Below are 25,569 nucleotides of genomic sequence, written 5' to 3'. Positions count from 1 at the left end.
TAAAATGGAAAGGTGCTACTTCCTCTCTGTAAACAAGATTAAACTCTCCAGGATCCACACTGGGCACCAATGTGGTACATGCAGATCTAAATCCTAGGTCTATATGGTCAATCTGCTCATTTGGATCCACAACTTCTCTTTGGATCTCAATAAACTTGTCCAAAACTTCCTATTTCCACTTTCCTATGAAAGGTTAAATCTGTAAACATAAAGTAAAACATATCAAAACTAATGGTGAATGGATGGATCTGTTCAGAAGTACTCGCTGAACCACATGAAATTGCTGATCTTGAATAACTATTCTTGACACACAAAGACAGCACTGCCATATGGTTCATCCTACGCTTAAGAATTACACATTTTCTAAGTTCGGGCTTAATATTAGATTGTTAGCCAACTCCTGATCTGCATGGTGTTCCAAAAGCTCCAGTACCAAAGGCCAGTGGACCAGGGTTACAATGGGACACTGTCATTTAGATTTGTGACCATGAGTAAATTAGGCTCTGAGCCTCCATAGCTTCCCTTTTGAAATCTGGGAATTAAACCCAGTCTGGATTTACAAATTTGTTGTTGAGATATGCTGGTATAATGCAGCTTTCATAGATTTAAAGCATTTCCACATGTAGGAAATAGTTTATATCTTGCTTTGCAATCTCTACAATATTCTGCAACACGAAAGAGCAAAGGAGCTTTTTTGTTTTTTAATTGGATTAGATGAAGTTAAAAATCTAACTCCACACCAATGAGTTCCGTGTCCTTGGGGATACCGCCTGTGTTCCTTAACTTGTCTCATCTATAAAACTGGTAACAAGGGGGCAGTCACTCTTTTGCTCCTGCTAATTGGTTCCATGCCAGAATACGGGCCCATCATTGTCAAGTTCTTTTTAACTTTTCTAAATTAAGAAACCTTTAAATATGAACGGAAGAGTAAAGTGTCCTAATTTTTAGGTGTTGGCTACAAACTGTTTTTTGTTTTGTTCTGTTTTCCTTTGGTTTTTTTTTTTTGCAACACAGTTCAGGATACATTAAAAAACTGGGCTGCCAATTTACAAGTTCAAACCTAGCAAAATGCCTGACACATTGTCAGTGCTAAACAATTTACCGAATGAATGGGTTCTAGATAATTAAGAGAGGTCCCTTAAAGATTTCAAAGTATTTTGTGTGGTTCATTTCCTGCTTTACATTTTCCAATTGTTTCCAATTTTTTAAAGAGCTGATTTTTATTTGTTGAATTTAGGTGCCTAAAATAAGCCTTTTAGAGTACACAACATAAAAATTACCCTTCACATGTTACTCTTACAAGTAATATCAAGGAACAGATAATAAATTTGTCTTGGGGGCAGGTTGATAATGTGGTGAGGAATTTTATCACCACACTGCTCGAAGGACCTCAACGCCCAGGCACACCAGGTGGAGGTGATACACTCCTCATGAGCACGCACATCCCAGCAGGTAATCACTCCCTCATCTTCCACCTTTAGATGTGTGATCCTTTCAATGTAAGGATGTTTATTTCTGTTTTCCAGGACCAGCACAGCCTTGAAGACACTCTACATCGATTGGGCGATAAATCCAGGCGCTTGACCTACATCTGACCCCACGCTTAATTGGCACTCACAGAAACAACTTAGCAAATATTCCAGAGCATCCAAATGTGAATGCACCACTAACACTTGACAAGTGTCCACTAATTCCGATAATAGCATCATTATCATTTTTAATTCTACCACCAACATTGTGCCATTTTCTGATGGCACAAATAAGAATAGAAGATTAGAAATAAAAGCTTGATGCTTAGAACACAATATTTAAACAATACATCAAACTGACATTTTGCCCAAGGATGTACCAGATTTGCCAGATTTACCAGAAAAGTCTCCACTGCATTCAAAATTAGATTCATTTAGCCAAAAAAACAAAAAATGATTTAGACACCCAGTTTTCCAAAACAAATAAAGCAAAAGATTCAAACGTCTATTATCCCTCTATTAAATGTTATATAACATTGGATAATCTAATATACTACTTCATAATGAAAAACATAAAAGTAAACGATGATAATTGACAGGATTTGGGAGTTGAGGGGGGAGCAGAGCAAGCAATTGTTTTTGTTGCCCCACTGAGTCATTTTTAATATCTAATTTTAGAATTCCAGTTATTTGAGAATGTTTTAATTATTCTCTCTCTTTTTCTTAATTCCCAGTCCCTAACACAATTCCTGAAGACAGAAGGAAGAGAGGAAGCAAAGGAAAGGGGGGAGGGAGGCCAGGCCAGCTTGGTTATCTCACACTTTATCCCAAAGGAGATGAGAGACAGCAAGTTACAGGAGGCAACAGGAAGACGCTTCACAGGTAGTAATCAAGCAACACTGAAAGACTGGCATAAAAAGAAAAGACCAAAACACCTATTTTTAAATACAGGCACAATTTTCAGGACACCATTTCTGAAGCACTCTGACATGCCTTGATACCTTTAACAGCATTTTTTTATTACAGTCCAGTGAAAACAACAGCTAAAATAAAATATTTATAATGATCCTAACTCCAAACACTTTTTTTTTTACAACTTTATTGAGGTTTATTTTATGATGAAAATTCATCCAAGGGGCCGGCCTGGTGGTGTAGCGGTTAAGTTCACACACTCCACTTCAGCAGCACAGGGTTCAAGGGTTCGGATCCCAGGTGTACCTACACACTGCTCTTCAAGCCATGCTGTGGTGGCACTGCACATACAAAATGGAGGAAGACTGGCACAGATGTTAGCTCAGGGTCAATCTTCCTCAAGCAAAAAGAGGAAGATTGGCAACAGATGTTAACTCAGGGCCAATCTTCCTTGACACACACACACACACAAAACTCTCATCCATTTCAAGGGTGCAATTGAACGATTTTTAGCAAATTTACTGAGTGGTGCAAACATCATCATAAATCAGTTTTAGAATGTTTTCATGGCCCTTAATAAGATCCCTGATGTTTATACACATTAATCCCATTTCCACTCCCAGGTAACCACTAATCTATTTTCTCTTTTCTAAAGAGATCTGTCTTTTCTGGGCATTTCATATAAATGTAATCATACACCATTCCACCCCTTTCTAAATATGTAACTTTAGTGAAGTGACTTAACCTGGCCATGTTTCATTTTCCTCCAAATAATGGTACCTACACCTCACAGAGCTATTATAAGGAGTAAACGAGATAATCCACGTGAACTGCTTAGGTCACTGGCTGACATACATCAAGTACACACGACACTAATTGTAAAGAAAAGACGCTTCCACCGTGTGCTTGTAACTCTACCACAGTTTCTACACCAGTGGGGCCTCAGCTTCACCACGTCCAAAACGAAGTCCAGACCTCTCCCCTCAAATCTGCTTTCCAACTACGTTGCTTCACACAGTGGGGACAACGAGCATCCAGACAGTCAGTGGAAAATTCAACAAGTTCTTTATATTTTTTTTAAAGATTTTTCCTTTTCCTCCCCAAAGCCCCCTGGCACATAGTTGTATATTTTACTTTTGGGTCCTTCTAGTTATGGCATGTGGGACACTGCCTCAGTATGGCCTGATGAGCGGTGCCATGACCGCGCCCAGGATTCAAACCGGCGAAACCCTGGGCTACCAAAGCAGAGCACGTCAACTTAACCACTCGGCCACGGGGCCGGCCCCTTCAACAAATTCTTAAACTCTTTCTTACCCATTCTCATATCCAGTCAGTAAGTGTGAGAGTCCTCTTTACTCCCTTGAATGTGCCTTCTTCTCTTATGCTCTCAGCTACAGCTCTGAAATTTTTTTTTCCTGATTTAGTGCAAAAGCTGCCTACTCATCCTCTCCGCCTCCAACTAGGTCTTCCTCTAATCTATCCCTCCTGCTTTGTCAGAGGATTTTCCCTTAAAATGCAAGTCTGATCATTTCTCTCCTTCAAGGGCTCCCCCTAGCTTTCAGTTCAGCTCCTTAGCTTGTTACCCAGGGTCCATCACAAACTGATGTCTGCCTACTTCTCTATTTCCACCTCTGGTCAGTCTCCAGAACACACCCTTGGCACTGCTCATTCTGAACAACCCGCAATTTTCTGAATGTGTAAGCCAGTCTTGGGCTTGCAGGCGCGGTAGTCAACTCACAGCATCTCCGAGACTGCCATTTGCCTTTCCCAAATCTTAGTTCAAATATCACATTGCTTATCAGATTCCCTGGACCACCTAGCGTGATTCGGAGGTGCCTCCTCTGTCCAGAGCAGAAAGAGATAACACACAAAGAGAATCTCTCGCAGTACCAGCAACTCAATGAGGTGGCTCTTCTTGAGCCCAAGTTCAGCATCACTTGAACTTGGTGAAGGACGAGAGAAGGGAAAGTATGGAGGGGAGAGGTTAGTGGGGAAAGGAGGAGAAGCAGAGAGAAGAAACGGGAAGAGGAAGAAAAGAGAGGATATAAAAGGACAGGAAGGGAGGAGGGAAAATGGAAAAAGATAAAGATAAAGGGCACTCCCTGCGGAAAAAGGAGGATAGAGGAGAGATAGGAAGAAAGGGTCAATCCCAGTTCTCTGAGGCGGGGGGGGGGGGGGGGGGGGGCATTTCTCTTGGGCATGTGCCTTTAATAAAAATATGAACTCTTTCCTTTCCTCCTACCTGTGACGATAATCGTACAATTTTTCTTTCTGTTCTTCTGATTCTGAAACACTACCACTCACAGTGATTCTAGCTCTCAAGTGGAGGAAAAATTTATACACTTCCATCTGTTAGAGACAACATTTCATTTCCTTTCTAAAGCATTCTCCACATTTACTGTCAATCAACCAAGAGTTACTTTTCAGGTTTTCCATCTGTTTTCACTTTTTTTCTTTTCTTTCATCAGAAGATCCATGGAAAACTAGACTTATTTCAATATGCCATAAATATCAAGGATATTTGGGTGAAAGAATTAGAGTTAAAAGAGGTATTAGAGATTATCCAAATCAGTGATTTCCAACATTTTCTCCACAAACCTTTTTAAGTATATCCACCTGCACGCAACCCAAGGCCTGGTTTTCAAATAGTGTCTATGCCTAACTTTGTCGTTTCACAATGTATTTTCCCATTTTACTAATCAAAATTCAAGGCTAACAATCAGATTTTCTGACGAATATAAGCTACCCAGTGTTAAGAGTCCTGAATTTATAGAATTATTGATCAAAACCCAAGAGAAAACAAACAAAACCTCAACATTTTGTTAGCCTATACAATCCTGTATTGGATAACTGTAGGCTTTGGGGTTTCAACGCAAGTTGATGACGGACTCATCATGAACTTCCACATTCCTTCCCAGGCTTCAAGCTACTGATCCAGCCAAACTCCTACAGTTTAGAGAGGTGAAAGCCCAAGAAATCTTATACTTCTATACGCCTGAGCACCCTGATTTTCTACCTTGTCTCTTCACAAGATCTTAATAAATGTCTTCTAGTCCTACCAAGGGTTCTCATCCCGGAATGCACAGAGAGAATTTAAGGAGTCCCTGAACTTGGATGGAAAAACAAGTACATCTTAGTTTTCACTAGTCCTAAGGAAACTCAGCATTGCCTTTTATTATGAATAAAGGCAACAAACCATGGTTGTGACTCTATTAGCAGTAGGAATCACAGATGCTTTTCTATCACAGCACAGTTATTGCAAGTTTCTCAAAAGATCATTTACATTCATCACTACCTTGATATTATGGCAGTTGATGGATCTACTACTTGGTTTTGTGATTAAATGGATTAATAAAGAAGGACATATATTATAGAATGAACTGGGGGGGGTAGTTAGTATTTTGATAAATGTACTTCAATTTTTTGGCTTCTATATGTTTTGTTTTACGCATCTAAGACAATTTTTCAGGAAGATGTCCATAGGTTTCACAAAATGGCCAAAGGGATCTTTGACACGCAAATAAAAACTTCTTTAAAAGCAAAATTCGCTCAGATTCATCTCTGTGTACCCTGCAATAACAAGATGGGGTAATACTAACAAAATTCTTGCCTGAGTAAATGTGCAAGCTCACAAGTTAGTGGGAAAAAATAGGGTTCAAACTCAGATCTCCTGAACTCTCATCTATTCCAATCCTCTAATGGAGTTGGTCCAGGAGCCTGAGCTCCAGAGACAGACATGGGTGGATTCAAATCTGACTCATCATTTAATGGCCCAATGACCTAAGGGAATTTACCTAACCTCACAGAGCCCCTTTCCTTGTTCATAATAACTGCCTTACCGGGTTGAGAGGATTAAGAGAAATTAAACAGGTCAAGAACTTACTATGATATTTTGCACAAAATTTAATTATTAAAAAGAATCCCTAAACATTTTTATGGAGTTTTTCAAACTACTATTTATATTTCCACAGATATTTACCATTCTCTAAAATTTCTTTGCTGCCAATATCACGCCACTCTCAAACCATCAAAATCAGAGCCTACTTTATTCTTAAAAAAACTTGTGGCCCAGGAAGATATGAGTCTAGGAGCCAGAGCACCGTCTCCCTGATCCTTGTTTCCATCTTCAAACTACTGCGTTAGAAACTTCACCAACAAGACCGACCTTGAACCCGACAACATTGAGTCACACTCCCTCCTTCCGCACTCATTATCTGCTAGCCAAGGATCATCATTGTGGGCAGCTGGCTTCTTTTCATCTCTCATTCTCTATGCTGAGGACACATGTAAAATCCTGCAGTCACACTTTTGAGGTTTCCACCCTCTAACAACCTGACATTTCCTCCATGAATCCTTTTCCAGTCTCTCCAAAGGTAGTCAAGTCTTCTTTCAGGCCCCCTACTGCATATCCTCATACCTCAGCAAAGCGTTCATTCTATAAGAAACCAAATTACGTGATGACTATCTGACAAATTTTTGAGATCCTTGAGACCAGAGACCATATATGATTCAGCATTTGCATGCCACTCCACTAACATAATGTCTGACATATTAGATGGAAAATTAAAGTGTATGACGCTGAATTGGATTTCATGCTCATAACAACCCTATGAGATCAGGAATTACTGTCCTCTTCATAGATGAGCAAACCTAGGTTCAGACAAGCCACTGACTTGCCCATTGTAATACTGCCAGAAAGTAAAATATTGAAGAATAAACCCAAGGACACCCCTTAGTCAACAATCCATCATATTTGATTTTTCTTCTCTTCAATAGGAAACATTTAGCCCATTTTCTCAAGTTCTTATTCCCTTGGAGAATTAAAACATACAACTTCCAAATGTTTCTTTTTTAATGCATTACTCATTTATCCTGTTCCTAAGGATCACGATTCATTCAGATCTTCATTTAGGTATACAACAGGTGAACTGGAACTGACTTGTGATGGAAATACTGGGCTGCCCAGAAGAAAAAGAAGTATCCTCGCAAAAGCAAGACTCCAAGCCTATGCTCATTTATAGCAGTCACCCTGGACTAAGCAAAGAGAGAAACTCTGACAGCCAGATGGAGGAGGAGCCACTGGAAGGAAGACTGCAATGTACTTTGAACCTCTGTAGGAGAAGACAGGACATCCATATTGGAAGCCACGGTGTTCCCTGACGTTAGCGCAAAATGATCACAGTGATTAGAAAAGAACCGATCAGATGTCTAGATTCAGACACGAACCCCTGCCTGAGGGGAACTGTGTCTCAATTGATCACATAGCACCAAGCAAAACCTTTAAACCTGAAATGTGAGTTGGGAGGGAAACGTCAACATAACAATGATTTTATGGACATGATTTCAACAGTACACATTGTCTTATTACTCCCATAAAGTATTTCACTGATATTGAAATACCTCCAAGCCTTACATAATGTGAGCGCTGCCTGGACACGTTCACATATCACCGCATCTTTGGCTCACAGCAACATCAGCAATTCACCACTTGCATATTGCAAAAACTACAGAATTACAACAGGCCTAGAACTTCCGCCAACAAATTTACTGCCTCTGTGTTATTTGTAAATTGATTGCTCCTTCTTTGGCTTATGGTGAGTAGAGAATTGCATATAAATGCATATATATTACATATCATAAAATTTAATATTAGGATTGAACTTTCACCAAACTCAGAATATTGTGATACCCTTTAAACAAGTATTATAATATATGTTGGATTTAACGTGGCTCCTTTAGCTTAATTTTTTTTAAATTGATTTCACGAGCTTCAGGTCAAATGGTCTCTACCTAAAAGTCTGTTTTTATAGGTATTGTTTACTACCTGGCTTATGAATTAAAAAATGTTAATAGGCTCTTCTTGAAAATCAAATTAAGAGTTTTTTAGGTGTTGTTTTTAAGTAGAACAGGTAGCTGTTGGCTAAGATGTAGTCCACTTATTTGCCAGGTCTTACAGTTTCATTTCATATGCATACATAATTAGTTATTTTTCAAATTCGCTATTGAAAATTATACTGAAGGCAGCATTTTCCACTCCATAAGGATTAATCTATGTATTATTTTAAATTTGCAAACCAACCTTTGAGCTACAAATTTTGTAAAACTAGGTGCTACTGTTTGTAAAATTCACACTTCTGGCCCCATTAGTTAACATTCCTGAAAAGTACAAGAATCAGAAATAATCTGATTATATTTTAGGCAATCCTGGTCCTGACACCAATTTTCCTACCTGAGGACAACCGTATCCAAACTACAACCATTCAACAAAATGGGGACTCAAAGAATGCAGAAGATGGCAATCCAGTTCAAAGCAAAAACATACGGCCTTTTTCCTTGCCAATAAGAAAAAAACTTCTATCACGGCAGTGCATTATTGAACACATTTTATCACGGGTGCCTCCTGGGCAGGCCAAAGAACAAAAATGCATCAAGATGAGGCTATCAACAACCAAGCAGTGATGCAGAGTCACTTTGCAGGTGTCAAAACCTCAATCACAAAAAATCAGGACCCGTGGGCTGACCACATGAGAAAATGGATACCAGAAGAATACCAAACAGCTGCTTAGTGCTGAGCTACAGCAAAGCAGATACCCACGGGAGGTCAAGCAAAACACTTGGAGAGCACATTGAAGCAGAGCCTGAAACAATGTAACAAAGCAGCAGACAGCTGGGCAACAACTGGTTGGAAACCTAGGCTTGCGGCTACAGAGGCGGGGGTGGGGTGGGGGGGGGGCCAGGTTCACAAACAGCTACATAAGCATCCCAGGGGCCGCCACTCTGAGATGGAGCAGCAGGCGCTTCCTGCAGGCCAAAGGTGACTGCCAGGGCCTCGGGGCAGGGGCTGATGCACCAGCACACAAAGACCTACTGTTGTGGGAAAACCAAGATCACCAACGCTGTCAGAATCGAGGGACCAGTTAGGACGAACCCTGTAATGGTCCTAGTGGTGTGGTCCATGCCATCTAGCCCCTTACTGCTATCCTAGCCTCACAGGCAGCACGCTTGCCAAGATCTACAAAAGTCACTGGATAGCGCTTTCTGTAGTGTTGTCTGAGGGAAAGGGATGTCAGCGAAATTCTACATCTCTAAGTCTGACCTTGACCTTAAATTCCTAAAAATTATATCTTAGACCTGCATTTCCGACTAATGTCAGGGAACCCCTGAGAGTGCCCAGATGTGCTCTCAAGGATCAGTAAGATTGCTAGAAGAGTTTAAAAGTGTGTGTTTCCATTTAAATCTGGGGGTGCCAGACCTTTTCGGTTAAAGGTCAGATAGTAAATATTTTAGGTTTTGCAAGCCCCGAGGTCCCTGTCGCCAACTACTCAACTCTGCCATTGTAGAGAGAAAGCAGCTACAGACAATACATACCCAAACCAGTATGGCTGTTTAAAAGACAGGTTACACAGCAGATTTGGCCCCTGGGTCTTAGTGCCCACTCTCCATTTAGATGATAATCCAAAATACACACATACACACATCCACCCATATGAATGTTCTACCTCGTATGGGCTGACCACCGAATAAGTGAGTAAGGTCACATGACTTCTGAGATTGCATTTATGATGGAGTAGCACCAAAGAGTACTACTCAAATTGTCAAGGGTATTAAGAATAGACTGGCAGTGCCTATCATGGGTTCCATGGACATCAGTGGCCTCTCCTTCTTCCCAGAATACCTTGCCCTTCTTTCTAATGGAGCCCCTGTTTCCGTTAGTGAACCTATTGTATGTGGCATGGGACAGGTAAATCTGCCTCCTCTCCACTCATATCCAGACCATAGGTGCAGGCACATGGCCTAGGCCTGGCCAAAGTACCCCACCATTCCCCTGGCCAGCAACTGTGCTACACGGATGCGCTTGCAACCTAAGTCAGGGTAATTAAGGTCCACCCTGGACCATTTCTGGAAGAGTCAGGGAAGAAATATGAGGTTGGAGATGGAGATGGAGAGATGGAGAGAGAAATGAAGTCCTCATGACCTCGTCAGAGCTCTTGGGTTCAGACAAGCGAGAGGAGCTACTTTCCCTGAATTGGGATTCTGTCACTTACAACCAAGAGTCCTTATTATAAAAATAAATAATACGCTAACAGAAATTAAGGCCCAATGACAGTGTTTTAGCAACACTTCAAAGCAGCAATCCAGGCATGCCAAACTGCAAAGCACCCACACCATGCACCTGTTGGGCGCAGAGATGTTCTGACATCTCACCTCTCCTCTTAGGCTCTGAGGAAAGTAAGCACATCCTTCCACCTTCCTTCACCCAAACTGGTCTACCTGTGTGTCTCCTTTGTCACCCACTTGCACAAGACAGAAACCTGAGGAGAGTCTCTCTCCTCCAACCCTCCACACTCAGCTAGTTACCAAGTGAGATCGACTTTTCTTCACCTTTCCATTTCTAATATACCCAAATTTCCTTTTCATCTCTATTTCTAGCTTATTTTAATCCTCATCACCACTGGAAACAGAAATCCTCCAATAGAACCCTATGTAACCTATATAATCCTATGTAGCCAATATAATCCCATAACGGACAACTTTCTGGTCTCTTTGCTTTGGCTTTCACGCTCCTTCAGACAATTCTCCCAGTGTTATCATGGAACACAGGCCCTCGCTGATCCAGCTCCTGACCCGTCAATTCATCTTTCTTCCCTCCCTCTCCTCTAGCTCTATGCCTGCTCTCTGGACACCACGTCTTTCTCTTTCTGCACATTTCTTCCAAATATTCCTCCCTCTCTCTCATCTTAGTCAGCTAATTCTTACTTGTTCTTCAGGAGTCAGTTCTCCCAAGTGTCTCCCACACCCCTCCCTCCCAGGCTGGGTCAAGTGCCCCTCTACGTCCTCACTTAGAATCATAAGCATGTCTCTATTTGAAGAGAAACTGGCTGCTTACTTAGTCTCCCCAAGAGACTCTAGGCTCCTTGAGGTTACGGACTATATCTTCTTCTGGGTCGGTGCCCTCAGTATTTAACACGGTTCCCGACACAGTTAACCACTTACAAAGGCTTGTTAAAGGAATACAGGGATGACATGAGCTTAAAGCACCCCGCACTGATGCTTTCCTGGGTGATAGTACATTTCTAGATAAGAATGACGTAACATGTTTAAATCAAAGGCCACGGCCTATTTGAGCTGATTTCCTCAATTTAAAATAAACCACATTCAAATCTTTCTCCCAAATTTTGAATAGAATTATCATATTTTTACACTAAAATTTGCAGAAATCAGACTACTTAAATAGTAAACGCACTCTTACTTTGGCTTTCTTTCCATCATTTCTAGTAACAACAGCCATTTCTGGCCTCTGAGGTAAGGACTTAGAACACACATCAAAACAATTTACAACGTCATTACTAAATATCATTAAATCTTTTGGTTGATATGTGTATGAGGAGAATTATCTGCTTATCATTTCTGTTGCTTTCTTAATTTCCATTAATCTACTTCTTTTTCTAATAATATGGTTGACACAGAATAGAAGCCAGTTTATGGAGCGTGCCAATGAATTAGCAGTAATTGTGATTTTCTGGGAAAAAAATCCTTAAAGTACAAACAACTTTCTTTAAGTTAATGAAAACCCATAATATTATGCAAAGGAAATCATTCACTAGTTTCCATTTACTTAAGATGTTGAGAGAGCATACCATCCCAGTTTTCATAAAATTCTAGCTGCAGTGTTACGTAGGCCTATTCCTACCAATTTCAGTCTATTCTGGTAAACTCTTTCTGAACACACAAATAGCTTGCAGACATACAGAAAAGATTTTCCTCAAATGCAATAGGTAAGTCGAATGCAAAGCATTTACTCTGTTTTCATACAGACTTTCACAGATGCTTAAAAAAAATGCAGGCTAAGTCCTGGTTTGTGTTTAAGTTTTTACTCAGGTTTCGAGAAAAAGTTGAAAGTAAATAATGTTGTTGTCAAATCTTATAATTTACAGGAAATCTTTGAACTTTATTTTCAACCATTTTTCGTAAATGATGATGACACAAAAAGAAATAAAAATGAAAATTTAAACTTAAGATTATGCTTAGTATTAAAAAAATGTTAACTTTTAAATATCATCCATGGTCTACCTTAAATCTATCAGTGGCATATGAATAAACTGTCCAATTTAACATTAAATTTACCAATTCTTTCGGGCTTCAGTTTAGAAAAAAAACCCAACTCCCTCCCCAAAATAATAAATTCTCAGAATTCAAATTCCAAGTACACAAAGATGAGCATATGGGTATTTATTACTATGATAGCCTTTTTTTTTTTAAATACAAACAAGCTGCTATTTTATAACACATACCAAAAATTCAGCATGCAGTCAAAATAGATCACAGAATTTCTAAAAACACCAAAGAGTGAATTCCAAAAACAGTTGAATTCAGAGGACTTCCATTCTAACAACTTGTCTTGATTTCACCGGAAGAAGCTGACAATCATTTAATGCTCTGACTCCTATTTACAAAAATAGCAATCAAAACTATCCATCTTCCACTGCAATGCCTCTGTTTCCCCCTCATAAGGAAAGTTCATCCAAACTGCTCTAAAATGATCCCTACTCTATACCATAAAGGGAAAGCACTGTATCGTAAGCAAGAAAGAAGCCGAGTCCTTTCAAGTCAACTTCTCTCAGTTCCACCAAAGGTCTTTTACAGGGATGTCATACTTAACCTTCTCCCTCACAACAGATAACCATGCCTTCCCATCCACCTCCTCACCCTGGAGAAGTCCAACTGCCAATCTTTTGTTTAGTCTTAAAATTCAACTGCGAGGCATGTTTAATAAGGTCTTGAATTATTGGTTTCTTGTATTGATTTAAATTAATTCCAGAGAGTTGAGAGCCATCCTGCAAAAATCATTTGTTGTTTTCCTTTAATAAATTAAAACAGTATGACTGATTTCTTTTAACCCATCAGTAACAGAATCTGGTTTATTAAAATACTGGATGAATTGTCACCTGAATATTCTAAAAATGTTCCAAGGAACAGATGTGCACTAGAGAAAACTAGGCTGCTATCCAACAAGAACCAAAAGTGTTCTCCTTTTTAGGAGCTTGCCATTTGCTGTTAGAATTTAGTTATCAATAGGAATGGAGTAAGTATTCCAACTGAGAATAAGGGAACACGTAAGAAATAAAATGACGACTACAGCTGAGGTAAAGACATCTTTGGTTGATGTGGTTTTTTGTATTACTGTGCCTCATTTCCCACTGTCTATGTGGAAATATGGCCAATGTTTTGCTTAAAACATTATTAACTGCCCCCAAATGGCCAATTTCAAATATATTTCCTGGGTAAATGAACCCTAACACTAGAATTGTGACCTGTTTTAAGTTGGAAGGGACCCTGGGGAATCCTTAAAGCCACACGTTGGCTTTGAAGAGAAAGCCCTGTTATCAATATGGTAAACCTTCAACATACTTAGCATACCTCTACTTCCAGGAGGGAAGTTTCTCTTTTTCTGGGGGGAAAAAAAAGGAAAGCCAGAAATGTCAGTGTTATAAGGTTATACACCCTCTTTAAGTAGGGAATTCCTAGAAAAATGTTAAGTAAACATGAGAAAGATCTGTTTTAATTAGGAGAGAGATCAATATTCTTAAATGCAAAACTATCCATAAATAAATTAATGCGAGTTATAGGTACCGGAGAGAGCAATTTAGTGAGAGAATTACAAGCTTCCCAGAAAAGGTTTCAAAGAACAAACAGAGCTTTTATATCCAATTTTGCTCAGTGTTAAACAAAAAGCAAATGAAAATACTCCTGGGATTTGGGCTAACTCAATTCAACATAATCTTTCCCAACAAAACTGAAAACAACCCCATATTTTCACTGGGTAAGATTTTTCATTCTCTAAGATACACATCATAGAGTAGAACAACTCTAATATGCTAAGAAATCATAATTTTGCATTTGTTCCTATGCACAGTATTATCTAATTTAAAGAAGGAAGTCAATTATGGTGAAGAAGATGGAAGATATCCTAGTTCTGTTTTTCATATGGACTTTTAATTGAGTATACTGCAATCATTTTATTGGCAAAATTGGTATGTGGGTGTATAATGGTTAAGTTTCAACATTATTTCTCCAAGCTTAAAACTCAAAATAAAAATTAAATTCCAAAATTAGTAATTATTGAATACAGTTCACTGAACTCTTCCAGTTACTCTAAATCTATCTGAAATACTACGTTAAATATTACTGGAAGTTTAAAGTTTTGAATATTAGCTTTTAAGAAAAATCCCTAAATGCCACAATACTTTCAGATATTATTATATAGTGATTTTACACTATCGGCAATAGAGTTAATGAATAATTTCTTGATTAAGAGAAATATTTAACAAGTATCCTAGACACCAGACACTGTACCGGACACTTTATATAGTTTATCTCATTAAGTTCTCTCAACAGCTCTATAAAGTAGGTATTACTATCCTCATCCTATCGAATAGGAAAACAGAGTCTAGCAACGTTTTAGTAACACACTCAAAAGTACACAATTCGCAATAGTTCTGCGATTAGATCCCTAGATTATCTGATTCCAAAGTTCTTGTGGTCTTTTTACTTTTTGCTAATCTGTTGCTAGAAAAGGTCTAAAAGAAACAGATATTTTCTAGTTAGTTGAAAACACATATCACCAGGTGTAGATATTAGATGTCACCATCCCACACACATGCTAAGCATACTTACTGCAAATTCTCAATACCCCACTGATTAACACAAACACTTCAGTGCAGGAAAGCTTCAGCTTATCTGACATAGTACAGCTTTCCTGATCACTGAGCCGCCAGAACTACTATGAATCTGAACATACTCCAAAAAGAAAAAGGGATGTCACTGAAGAGGGAGACCTCGAGTATTCAGTAACAATATGCCCTGCCAAGCAGAACCAAAGTACCAAAGATTATTCACACCCTGTGCACTGTAATCGGTCCTTTCACGCTGCAGAAGGAAAGAAGTGCGCAGATGGGCCAGAATGTCTATTCAAAATAAGGCTTCAAGCACAGAGACAAGCAACACAGGAAAAGGAACAGAAAAGAAACAGAGGAGAGCAAAAACTGCTCCTGGGGCAGAGACCAAGGACTGCCAACCAAAACGGTGGATGGAGGTTAGAAGCAGAGATGGCACGTGGGGGTGGCAACATAAGCTGGGACAGCAGGAGCTCAGCCACGGCCTCGAGCTGACAAAGTCAGCAACAAGGTGGAGTAGAACAGCGCTCTGTCCTCAGGGAAGAAGAGAGTGAGGTGCCAGCACAGGGTGCTAACTGAGTCCTTCATCCTCTGGTCCAACACCTCTGCATCTAAGGGCATAACCAGGCAGCTTGTTAAAACACACAGAGACCATTCATCGTACTATCTCATTTAATCCTCACTCTGTGGTCAGCAGTTATTATTATTTTCATTTCCTGACTGATTATAAGACCAAATTTTAGAGAGCGGAGTAACTCAAGTACTTAGCTAATAAAGTGGTAATTCCAAGACTAAAACTCTAGTCTTTTATCTTGGCTCAGTGTTGGTTCATGACACTGCCTCTAGTACACAGTATTTGAAAAAGAAAGAAGTAGGAGCTGGCTCAGTGCTGTAGTGGTTAAGTTCACACACTCTGCTTCAGCAGCTGGGGGTTTGTGGGTTCAGATCCTGGGCGCAGACTTACACACCACTCATCAAGCCATGCTGTGGCAACATCCTACACACAAAACAGACAAAGACTAGCACAGATGTTAGCTCAGCAACAATCTTCCTCAAGCAAAACGAGGAAGATTGGCAACAGATGTTAGCTTAGGGCCAATCTCCCTCACCAAAAAAAAAAAATTTTTAAAAGGAAAAATTATAACTCATTTTAGAAAGAGTTCTTTAAAAAGAGTACTATTAAGTAGAGATTTAAAACTTCAGATATACAGGGCATGCACCTACTCAGAGATCCCCCAAAGTGCCCAAAAGCTATGGGCTCAAGCATTTCTAATCCTGTGTAGATACCTTCATCTGAGAGCATCACTCAGTGCTTGAATATCATTAATAAATCTATCTTTCCTGATCTTAGCTGCCTAAATACCTATATTTTGCTGCCTGCCTAGAGCCTACAAAATCTTTGTGCAACGTAAGCCAAGTTTCTTTACAAGGGATTGTTCAATGAAAGTGTAAACTAGTAAGGCAGTGACAACAGACGCTCAGCTGTGACATCAGCATCCATTCAAGTCAAGCAACTGCGTATCAGTTGACTGGTCAAAATCAGAATCCGACATCTGTCTCCACAGTAATGTCATAAAGAAGGTGATCTTGTAATACAAGATGGTGACAGATATTTCAGTAGAGATCATCTCCTTGAATTTCAACAGGCTCTCTACCTTTTCAAAATCTACACAATACCTCCAACCCATACGATCAATTTCAAGATGTCATGACTGAACAGAGATGAAAATAAAACAGAGAGAGATTAAATAAAATGGCTAAACTCATACGCAGAAGACAGGTGCCTCATCCTGAGTCTTTTTAAATCCAGGAATGTAGGCAGACTTTCCAAATGTCTGTAAAACACACTTAGCTCATGTGTACATTACAAGAACCAGAAGCATCTGCTGCACCTGGGAATGAGAGAAATGAGGATTCTTAGGCCCACGCCAGGCAGAATCTGCATCTTAACAACCTGATTTGCAGGTAAATTGAAGTTTGGGAAGCACTGATCTAGAAACACATACATACACATAGATGGACAGAGATCCAACAAGAGGCCCAGCTCAAAAACGTCCCTTTAGGAGAGGCATAGAGAGATCCACCGGGTTCAAAGAAACTGGGGATTTAAACTGCATTTTCAAAGATTTCTTAAAAGGCAATTGTCCGTATCAAAGGATGAAGGCGGGGGGTGAAGTTATGAGAGGCCCAGGTCTAAAGGCCCCTTGCCTGCCAGAGGCATCCCCAATATCCTATCAGAGGTGAATTTAAAAGCAGCTACTAGCTACTAAATACTGTCATAGAAATGCTTTACGTTATCTACATTGATGACAAATGAGAGGTTTTAAAACAGTGAAACTTCATTTTCTGTTCAATACAGAACAAAAGCAAAATCACTACTGTTTTTTAAAAGAAAAAATACACAGACTCTTAAAATATAGAAGTGGAGGAAGCAAACCTAACGAGATTATTTTTAACGGGACCTTTTAAACAGAAGACTAGACATATGTGGCAAACTACAGTTGGTAATTTCAGGCTGCACACAGGTGTCTTTAATAGATTTTTATTCAAACCTCAAATTCATTTTCTTTGGTTAAATCAGTACATTTCCTTATAAGAGTAGGTTAAAGTGTAAAATCTTATTTCTTTAATATAAATTCAGTGACACAATTCCGCACTATTTTTTTCAATAGAATAACAAGAATAACCTTCCTATTTTAAATGAGGCTTACCAATGAATTCAGGTAGACTGGTTTCTCACATCAGCTATAAATAATCGCCTCCCTCTAAAGGGCCTATTTCTGCAAATAAAAATGTCTTTTTGCCTGATTAAACTTCTTCATCACCTGAAAACTTTTCTTCCACAAATTTGTAGTTGGAAAATTTGTCATCAGAAGCTCGCTTCATCAAAATGAGCTCTTTTCAATTGCTTTGGGAGAGCAGCCCTATAGTTAATTATTCGGAGGAGGAGGGGAACATCCTATTCTAAAAGAAGGACCCTTGACAAAATATTTGGACCCAAAGTGTTCTACTGAAGACATCTTTTACAATCCCAGGCAGCAGGCTCAGTGTTATGACACCTTGAAAAACCTGAAGGTAGGGCAGCAGAAGTAACCAAAGGACAGTTTATGAAACAAGAAAAGTGCCCCAAGGAACACCACAGCCGCCGGCCCCACCTCAAGAAGCCCTTCTCCCACAGGGCGCTGGAATGACAAGCATCCTCTCCAAACTGAGAAAAGTCGACAAGCCCATCAATGTCATCTCTCTAGCCACCTCGTAAGGCACCCCCTGTCGAGGACACAATTTGCAGGGATGTCACTTCAAACATGCACGGACACTGTGAAGAGTTAAATCATTGACTCTCATTCTTAATCCAAGAGATGGCACTAACAGAAAAGAAAGCAGGGCAGACACGCTTTCATTGTGGAACAAATTGGAAATTAATAAAAACAAGATATTTACTTTCCCCAAAGTGTTTTCACTTATCTGCCTCTCTCAAGGACTAGTTTTATAATCTTAGGTTTATAATGGAAGTTCAATAACGAGATGCTTTATAATAATCTTAGGTTTATAATGGAAGTTCAATAACGAGATGCTTTATAACAATCTCCTAAACATAACCCAACTGAGAGATTAAAGCAAAAAGAAAAAACAAGGCTATGGTCTGCATCCTTTCAATCTCTTTATAGAATACTTATAAGCGATTGAAAAAAGAAAACAAAATTTCATAAGCCACAGCTGTAAAAATTTTACTAGCCTTATTCATCTTTTAAAAAAGAAAAACGTTATTTGTAGAAAGCAAACTTGTGAACTGCATTTAAAATTAATACCCAAAGAATTCCAAGTATGCAGGGTTATATGGATTGCCATTCTTCCCACTGGATTTTTAAACAATGTTGAAACACGGCTGTTTGAAATACTTCAGTGCCATCATTTAACACTGTTCAAAATGTCAAGAGCCGTATTGCGCCCCAGTGGCCGCTCTTCAGCAAATAACACATCCTTTGAAGTTAAAATACTCTTAAATGATGCCAAGTGAGAATTTCTAGGCAAGTACAATCAAAATTTTCTACTTTTAAAGAAATAAATAATCTCTGGAATCACAATTAGGAAAAAAACACTGTCATTATCAAAACTTATGAATCTGTCAGTTTCACATGTCAGTAAATTCCTTCACCCCATGGCAATATTTATACAAACTGTTTCCTAATTAAACCATTATCATACACCTATAGTGAACTTTCCTTCTTTTCTTTTTCAACTGGATGCTCCTGAGGAATAATCACACATTTATTACAATAAATTCCACAGAAAGGAAGGGCAATCATCAAAGACAAAAGGATCTGACAGAAACATTTTATTTGGCTACAACACCTAGCACACAGCTGCGATTCCAAGGGCACTGATGCGTGTCTCATTTGACAAATCATATAATTTAGTCAGTCTCCTTGACTATAACTACATGCTGTGCCACGTTTCATACTCTGCCTCACTGAGATATCACAGAATGCCCTGGCCAAGAAATCAAGAAACAAAAGCTTACATCAAATTATCATAAGCAAATAGCATCTCCTTTGCCAAATACTAAGGTACTTTTGAAACAGATACAGTAGCACGGCCCTCGAGCAATGTGGCATGTGTACAGCCTTGGAATGAGGAAATGTACATGTAATTTCACTTAATTCTACAATTAAATGGACTCTAAAGGTGAATTAGAATGCTCAATTCTAATGTCTTTTGCATATTAATTTCTTAGACATGAGCAAATCAAAATCTCTCTCTCCATCTCATCCTGAAAACGATCATTTCTAGTTGTCTAAATTAACTGCATCTTATGAAACGTCCTTAAATAAAATAAACTACTCTAAAAACGTGATAGTAACTTTTAATGTAGAATCTTGAAAACAAATCATTTCAGTGTTCCCGCCTTCTTCACAATTCTCCTGACAGGCTTACTCAGTTCTTTCCCATTTACCTGTAAAGAAAAAAGGTCACAGTTGAACCCAAAATTGTAATCCCAAAAAGTTTCTAAAGACTGAAACATTTACACCTTTTATTCTAAGAAAACTTGAGTACCACAGAAACTGACCAATGAGACTGAAAAGCTAAACTGTCAGAGAGGAGAAAAAGAGAGAGAGAGATCAATAGAAATTTGACAGTGCTGCATCTTATTGGAATTGACTGTCTAGAAAATACAGCCAAAAAAATCTCTGAGGCAAAAGTCTTCAATCCTTCTGGCCAATCAAGGCAAATCTAGTTAACTTAAAGAGTTCAGCTGCTACTAACCTCCAAGGAAAACAACTGACCTGGACAATTAGGAAGGAGACATTTGGGAGAGGTATTCCAAAGCTTCCACGTGGAAGAATAAAGTGCCAATGAGCACCAGACCAAGAACAAGGCCAGTTCACACCATCTACCATGGATCCTTCACACAGATGTTCTGGCAAAGAAGCCAAGAGAGTCCCGATAAGTTTTAAAATCTGAGTATCAATCAAAAATAAACATGAGCAAATGCCAGGGAAATTCTGCTAAAGGACAAACTATTAGCATTTTTATAAGGCTATCATCAAATTCTCAGATTCAAACACTTTACAGTACCTGCTAAAGTACAGGTGGGAAAGAACAGACAGGTAGGGATACTCAACTACAAGCGTGGACAGCCGGTTTCTGTATTATGCACCATATATATGAGAAGCCATGTTTAGTAGCATTCATAATTAGTGAATTATTGAATGTAGTCATTTCTTCCTCAAAAGCACATACAAATCAAATCTTCAAAGAAACCATCTAGCACTGTGCATAATTACATCTATAATTATTCAAAATTTTATGCCTTTTCAATCCTATGGAAAACAGAAGCTATGCAGTTCCTGCTGACATCTCTCTCCACTTTTTTCCAACCAGACTCTAAATGAGGACAGCTATTCATAGAGGTGAGGTCTTTACATTCAACAACCCACTTGTCCTTTCCATCAAGGCTGCCACACTTATCACTTTTGTTGAAACAATTAAAGCAAGTACCCAAAGCTGAAATAATACTTAGCTTCCAAGAGAGAATCAAAAAATTTAAAAGATGAATGTTCCTATGTTAAAAGCATGTTGGGTGACAAAAATCAAGTTATAAGAAAGTAGCTTGTCAGCCACAGATTCTTCAGAGTGCCTTAAGGGTAAACTCTGTCCTTTCCTAATATTATGAAGGTGCCTGTTTTAGAGAAAATTTACCCTTCGCCCATGATAAACAGCTGCACTATCACGGGCATTTTAAACAAGTGCCTTTAGTACGCTGAACAGCAACAAAGAGATTAGGAAGACAAACTGTGCCCCTAACTCACGCTGGAATTCAAAAGGTTGTCGCTATTTCAGAATTATAGCAGCAGGGAATTCAGTGTAACCATAGGGGCACATTAGCACTGAAAAACTAAGACAACGCAAATTAATAATCAAATATATAAACATAAACATATATATATATATATATATATATACGAAAATAACTAAGAGACAGATGGCTGGAAAGCAATTTTCCCTATGGCATTTGTACATGTCCTTTCGGTGCCTGTATGTGGGTCATCTGCTACGATAAACCCCATGTGACAGGCTCAATGGAGGTAATGCAAAGTGGTCCATAATGGCTTCATAAAATTTTAACTTACTGGTAGGAGATGTACTTGTTCAAACAGCAAAATGAATTTTTTCCACATAGATTTGATGAAATAATCGAAACTTAGCTAGAAAATAAAACGTCACATAAAATATTTCATAAACTATAAATTGTATTCATTTGCGATTTTTTCAGTGTATTATAAACTGGGAAGGAAATCAGTAAATTAACACACTTGGACACATTCGTTTCTTCCAATATAGACCTGATGAGACAATCTTTGACACAAAGCAAACTTCTCCCTTACTTACTTTGATTTTATAATAATTCTTTCTAAACAGTCTTTTATTAAATACCAGGCATGCCTTCAATAGCTGAACATACTAGAATTTTTTTTTTAACATTTTATTTTTCCTCCTTCTCCCAAAAGCCCCCCAGTACATAGTTGTATATTTTTAGTTGTGGGTCCTTCTAAATGTGACATGTTAGAATTTTAAGATAACGATCCAAGATTGGTCCAAGGCAAGTCTATTAGAGAGAACTTTTTAGAGGGAAGTTAGAGCGATCGATCATTTCACAAGGAATTCTCACCATATCAGGCCAAAAACCCAAACTGACAATCACATTACAAGAAGATGTAGAAGGAAGAGTTGAATATCTTTAGGAAAAAAGCTAGGTTTTTAAAAAATTTGTTAAATGCCTTAAATCTTCCATTCCTTCATTTTAAGTACTGTTAATCTAAATCTTTATGAGTTTACAAAAAAAAATCTTAACTGGTATTTCCATAAAAGCTGAGATTTACATTTACACCAAAGTGAACCGCTAAACTAGAAATGTGCTATTAGGAACTTGGGGCAGTTTCGATTCACGAGTAGAAATTCTGCTGTGGAGCTGTTTCTCCATCTTACACACAATTATTGCACAATGGAATAGCTAAGAAACCTAAAAGTAATGCTAACGATCCTGGTTGGATTTAACAAATGCAAAATGGGCAATAAGGAAAAAATTTTCAAAGCAGCCACAAACCCATTTCCCACTTCCAAAACCTCAAATTGTCTTCTTTTATTCACACAAGAATAAAAACATGTATTAGTTGCGTTACCCTATTTACTTGTTATAAATCATAAAGGACATGCCATCAATTAGATAATGTGTACCAAACGAAAGACTATCAAACAACAATCATGGTTTACTTATGCTGCTTTGAAGTAAACTGACTCCTCTTTTAGTGTTATCTCTATGCAAAACTTACAACAGTATTTTTAAAAAGGATGAAGGGAAAATGATGCAATGTTATCCTCAATAAATATATATGAAAGCAGAGAATTTTGGGTCAACAAGTTTTTTCCACTGACCTAAACACCAGATCTCTCCAGAAAATGAAGGAGTCCTTCAGAAAGTCACATACAACATGACTTAAAATTTGGCCGAGTCTGCATATTTATAATTCCAATTTTACTCTAACCACAACTTAAGATTCAATACAGTCATTACTAGATTGAAGGAGAGAGGGGAGGGATGAAGCTGAAACCATATATGCTTTTTCATCAGATATGATGAAGTCTACTCTTCTACTGTTTGTTTCATCACATCATAGCCATATTCTTAAGTTTAGCACAGAAACACTTGCAAAGTATTAAATTTTACCATAGGGAAATTGATTTTGCTATAAGAAAGTTTCAGATTACCACTTAATCTCAACCAAGCTACATCAAACACTGAAAGTAATTATATATATAGCTTATAAAGTAAACTTGATCACTATATTTAAAAGAAATGATAACTTGGAGAAGTACCACAGCAATAATGTTTCAGCTGAAGCAATACAAAGCCCTCCTACAGTAAATGCCAGATCCTACAGCTAAAACGCAGTCTTGATTTAGTTAAGCAAGTCAAGCATAAGAGCCATCTCCTCCTTGAGTACTGTTCATTCAGTTCCAGCACTGGCCTCTCCTTACAAAACTGTATTTCACAAACATTCCTGGGGGACAGCAGAATCCACAGATGTAGTTTTAAACAAAGTTTTAAACTTGAGTCTTTGTAGTCTGAAATGGAGTGGTGGAAATAAACACATTATCATCTTCCTACAGTTTCCACTTGACTCCGTAGCTCTCTTCCCCTTCACACACCAATGAGTCAGAGTAGGGAGACAGAAAGCATATCTGAAAAGCCACAATTCACAGGGCACCTTGGCAGAGAATCACCTGAACACGCTATGCAGACACCAAGTCAGTGCCATGCTCCTATTAATATGCATTTCACAATTTCTAGGATCCGTAGAAACCAAGTTTGATACTTTTAAGATTTCATGCTCTTAAGAGTGTGTGATTGCTTATGCAGTTCTGCTACTAAGAAAATCAGAGTAAAATATACTTTTCAAATTGTAGTAAAGTGTTATTCATATTAATTGGCCCACAACATCATATCAGGATATAATGTCTATATAGCATATATTGAGCACACTATCAATTAGACAATATGGGCAAATCATCACACTAAATTCATCTACGTAGCCAGGAGGAAGTCAGGAATTTTGACACTCCATTTTACCTCTGGAGTTCTAGCATGTAAAGAACTTATAACAACTTCCAAATATCAAAGCACAACTAATTTATCATCACGCTCACACCATTCTCCCCAAGTTACAGTCCTGACACTTCTGATGAATAAGGAATACAAAATAAGCATTAGATCTACAGCATCAGACCTACAGTCCATGCAAATTCAGCTTAGTTCCAGCCTTAATCTTTACAGGATAGTTTCTTCTGACACATACCTTGTAAAGAACTGGACACTAAAGAATAGCATACACGAGGAATGTTTGAATTATCACAATATTCTACAATAGTTATAGTATTACAGTAAGTTACTTTTTTTCTAAGCTCCATATTTTTGGTTTAAATGCTTACTATTCAAACTGTCCCCAACAGAGCCAGTAACTGCCCAGATTCATCCCTGAGCTCATTTCATGAAAAGTCACCCATTTTTGGAAGAGCCTTTTCTGCCACTACCCTAGAAACAGCAGGTACACAGTGACACAAAATTGTAGGGAACAGAAGCAGCTTACTTTACTCTTACACACAGACCATTTATTTCTCAAAGCATGTAGCGTAATTGCCAAAATCTGTACACTGCTTAAAAGTTGAGAAAAAGTTTATGTCTGACGGTAGCTTCCTATCAACTAGTCTCGGATAGACACTACATAGAATGCATTAAGAAGTGTTTGCTGGATGTTCTTGCACCTGGTATCAGGGGATTTCATAACAGACGTGGGTGTAGACCAAGATTCACTGATTTAAGGCATACATCCATGAACATGCTTTTAGTCAGAGTGGGCACACCAGAGAGTACAGAAGATGGCTAATTACCACCAGGACAAGATTCTGCCTTCACCTCCCCTCACTATCAACCACTTTGCTTAAGTTCACTCACTGCCTCGCCCTGACCCTGGGGATCTATTCACTTTCCACAGCCCAGAGAGGCTGCTGAAAAGCTGTCAAAGTAAATCTGTGCTCACTTTTTGGATGGTTTAATTTCAATAGAGCATGAAACACCCCAGGACGGTTAATAAGTTTAGGCAGGCCTGCTGTTCTCTCTAATATATTTTAATTATGCATCTGTTTTAATTGTAATCAGATTAAGTCACCGGAAAGGCACAAATTGGGATTTTCCCTAATGGCTATTGGAGCTTTTCATCAGTTTCTAAACACTAACAACGTTTAAAAAATAGGTAGAGACACGAGCACAACTGTGACATTTTCCAGAAATCGATGCAGTTTCTTTGACAACACAGTTCAAGTCTCATTAGCCACCCAAAGTAGCCCAAATGCAGAAGACAACTTCAGTCTCTAGGGGCGTCTCTTCCCCAATTAGCACAAAAGAATCGCTAACGTCTAAGGTAAAACTCCCCAAGAGAAATGAAAGCCAGGCTTTT

General features: G+C 38.6%; 1 protein-coding gene and 1 long non-coding RNA gene across 4 annotated transcripts in view; both read right to left on the bottom strand.

Moving 5' to 3' along the window:
* The window catches only part of TMTC2 (transmembrane O-mannosyltransferase targeting cadherins 2), a 393,090-nt gene that overhangs the window by 365,707 nt on the left and 1,814 nt on the right, over positions 1-25,569 (bottom strand). The window lies entirely within an intron of this gene.
* On the bottom strand, positions 19,377-20,477 carry LOC138921243 (uncharacterized). The gene is made up of 2 exons (XR_011433668.1): positions 20,341-20,477; positions 19,377-20,009 (listed from the first exon to the last, which is right to left on the bottom strand). It is a non-coding gene; the product is annotated as an uncharacterized lncRNA (long non-coding RNA).

The sequence above is a fragment of the Equus caballus genome, chromosome 28, assembly GCF_041296265.1.
Source record: "Equus caballus isolate H_3958 breed thoroughbred chromosome 28, TB-T2T, whole genome shotgun sequence".
Taxonomy (NCBI): domain Eukaryota; kingdom Metazoa; phylum Chordata; class Mammalia; order Perissodactyla; family Equidae; genus Equus; species Equus caballus.
This window is presented reverse-complemented; position numbering and strand designations above follow the sequence as displayed.